General features: G+C 43.5%; 1 pseudogene; it reads left to right on the top strand.

Moving 5' to 3' along the window:
• Positions 1-307: 307 nt before the first annotated feature.
• LOC140524749 (kallikrein-14 pseudogene) lies at positions 308-1,063 on the top strand (annotated as a pseudogene).
• Positions 1,064-3,442: the final 2,379 nt, after the last annotated feature.

Genomic DNA, 3,442 nt, shown 5'->3' with positions numbered 1-3,442 from the left:
AAATTTAAAATTGAGAAACAGGAGACAAGAGGAAGAGACACTCTCCTGAACCAGTCCTTCTGCCCTTTCTCCCTGTGGGGACTTCTGGCTCTCGACCACCTCTTATCTGCTTGTACTTCCTTCTTCATTCAGCCTCCACATCCTCTATCCAGTTAGGGGTACTGTCTGTCTGCCTGTGGTACTCTGTCTATCTCACTCCATCGATTTCTGTATCCGCATTTCTGAGTAGAATTGTTTCTGTTAGCCAATTTTTTTTTATCTACTTATCCTCGGACCTTCCCAACCCCAATTAGACAACTCTTAAGAAATGTTCTTTTTCTTCTTAACACTGCCTCTTCTGTGGGTCACTGCCACAGCCAACGCAGGGAGGAATGGAGAAAAGATCATTGGTGGTCATACGTGTATTCCCAACTCCCAGCCCTGGCAGGCAGCACTCTTAGCCAATCAGCAATTCCGCTGCGGGGGTGTCCTGCTGTCCAATCGTTGGGTTCTCACCGCAGCTCACTGGAACCACTGGAACCTTCGAGTGGTCTTGGGAAAGCACAATATTAGACGCCTGGAGCCCTCTCAGCAGTCAATTGGGGTGGAGGGTTGAGTTCCCCACCCCTCCTATGGCCCCAGAACCAGCAACAATGACCTCATGCTCCTCTATCTGGAGAAGCCAGTGAAGTTGACCAACCAAGTTCAACCCATTCAGCTGGCAAAAAATTGTGCCAATCCTGGCACAGACTGCCTGGTGTCCAGCTGGGGTACTGTGTCCAGTCCTTTTGCCAAATATCCCAGCACCCTCCAGTGTCTAAAGATCAGTATCTTTTCTGAGGAAAGCTGCAAAAATGCTTACTATGGAAAAGTCATCACTCCTGGTATGGTGTCTGCTGGGGACAAGAAAGGTGGCAAGGATTCCTGCCAGGGTGACTCTGGAGGCCCCTTGGTGTGCAATGGGGTCCTGCAGGGTCTGGTATCTTGGGGCATGGAACACTGTGCCCTGCCTGGGTATCCTGGTGTTTATACCAACCTGTGCAGTTACCGGACCTGGATCTTAAATGAAATCCAGAAGAATTGACGAGCTGCCTCAGCCCCACACCCCTACAAAGTAACCTCCCCCTCCCCCAAGGACGGGACTTAGCCCTTCTGATTTCCCTACCATGGACCCAGATTTCCTAGACCCATTTCTAGTCTAGATTTGGATGGATGGGAAGAGAATCAAAAGGATTTAGAGATGTAAAGGACTTTAAACCCTGAAATAGCAGGTCTGAAAAGGACCTTTTAGAAAAACCATATACTTGAATTTTTACAAATGGGGAAACTGAGGGTAAGAGTGACTTCCTAATGTCATATAGCTAGGGTGTAACAATTCAAGACTAGTGTTCTCTGCCTGATCCTGGGGTCTGAAGGCAGATCTATCCTCAACTTCCCAGGTATCCTGGCTGCTTTCATGAATCCACTGCCTTGCTCAGGGATCGAGAGTGATAGGTAACTTAGCAGGTCCCTCTTGGTCACTCTTTCCCCAACAATTTTAGATTAATAAAACCTATGAGACTTTTGTGAAAAATAAAATAAAATAAAATAAAATTGAGAAACAAAAGAAGATAGATAAATGGAAATGCTATGTTAGGAATTTTTTTTCTTTTATATATTAGGAATTTTTAAAATCACCCTTTTTTTAAATAACCTGTTGCTTCCCAGTATGCTTATTGAAAAGGATTCTTAACTTGGGCCCAATGGATTTGCTTTTTGAATATTTTAAAAGTACATTTCAACATAATTGGTTTCATTTGTAACCCTATGCATTTTATTTTATGCATTTTAAAACATTATTCTGAGAAGGGACCCACAGGCTCCACTAGATTGTCAAAGGGTCTATGACACATAAAAGGTAATGAATGATTGATCTAAGAGGACATAAAATAGAGCCCTGATTAGTACCTCAGTGTCCTTACTGTTTAGTTGAAGGGAGCAAGATTCAATGTTATACCTTTATGATAAGCTAACAGTGCAGTTTCAATCTGTAATGTTCACAAAAGCTTAAAAAGAGACTTTAGCTGATACATTTATAAAAGCCACTAGTCTTATGGCAGGAGCCAAATTGAATCAGCTTTCAGGTGAGTATTGGAGCGTTACACAGCCTTTGCACACCGGGCAACCACAGGAGGATTCTCATATCTTTATTAATGAATGAGGCTTTCTAAATAGGTGAAATACTCTAATGGGCCAGAGCATTCCATGAGGGCCAGAATTTCTTGGATAACTTACTGTGGGTCATATACGATATTCTCACTCACCAGGGGTAGCCTGACAATGTAAGCAAAGCATTCAGAATTCCTTCCCCTGTGATTGTGGATTTGAGCCTGGAGGTTCTCATGTTGGAAGTGCATCCACTTGCCATGCTCCTTCTATGCCAGTGTAAGGGAGTCTGGCCTCCAACTTGAGGACAATTGGAAGTTTGCAAGGGGGACTGAGCAGTCAAATGTTGTCTATTGTTTGCCCTTCTTTTTCAAAGAAGACCAGTGATATCATGAGTAATGTCTTAATTTGCACATCAATTGGACTTAAGTGAGGCAGAGTTGCACAAAGTATCAGTCTCACTCTCTTCCAGTCATTGCAGTTCAGTGGCAAGACAGAAGTCAGGATGACTGATGATGTCCTGAGATGCGGTGGGTGATGTTGGCATCTTCGATATCTGACCAAGTTCTAAACACCCCACCTGCTTCAGCCTCCTTCATGGCCATTGGAATAAATTGTTCTTATGTACCCATTGCTTCAAGGGAGGTCTTCACATGCTTGTGGTAGACATCTTCCTAATTCACCACAGGTTTGAAGCCTGTAATTACTCTGAACCTGGGTTAGCCTGTTTGCCAAGCCTGTTTTACTGAGGCATGGCTATTGTGCAGGTTACCACTTCTTAGAGCCACAGATGAGAGTTGAGTTGACACCTTCAATTCACTTTCCCCCTTGTCTTATCACTAATTTTCATTTGCCAAGTCCAAACCCTGGATTACTCCTACTATACCCCCCATCACTCCTATATTTACAATCTCCTGAACAAAACTGGAAGAAATGAACCCATGCTACCTGGGCCCATGACAAATATATGTTATTTATTCTCATCTGGGCCTTCATTACAACAAGACAAAAGTTTTCTTCTTCCCTAACGATTGATCATTCCACTTTCCACAGTAGCTGTTCCAAACCATATCTCCTCCCAAGCCTCACTCTCCCCTCTCAACCTCTTACTTTACCATAGAAATTGAGGCCATTTCCTGAGAGCTCCTTTTTCCTTTCTCCTCTTTTCATGTCACTCAGATACCTTCTGTCACTTTACTTTAGTCTGGGATGAAGAGATGGTCCTTCTCCTTGTCAAAGAGAACCACTTTACATATACCTTTGATCTCATCCCTTCTTGGCATTTCCAGCATCACTTGGAACATCACATATTGGCACT

The sequence above is a fragment of the Notamacropus eugenii genome, chromosome 1 (genome assembly GCF_028372415.1).
Source record: "Notamacropus eugenii isolate mMacEug1 chromosome 1, mMacEug1.pri_v2, whole genome shotgun sequence".
In the NCBI taxonomy this organism is placed as follows: Eukaryota; Metazoa; Chordata; class Mammalia; order Diprotodontia; family Macropodidae; genus Notamacropus; species Notamacropus eugenii.
The sequence above is the reverse complement of the archived record's forward strand: the minus strand, read 5'-3'. Positions and strand labels throughout refer to the sequence as shown.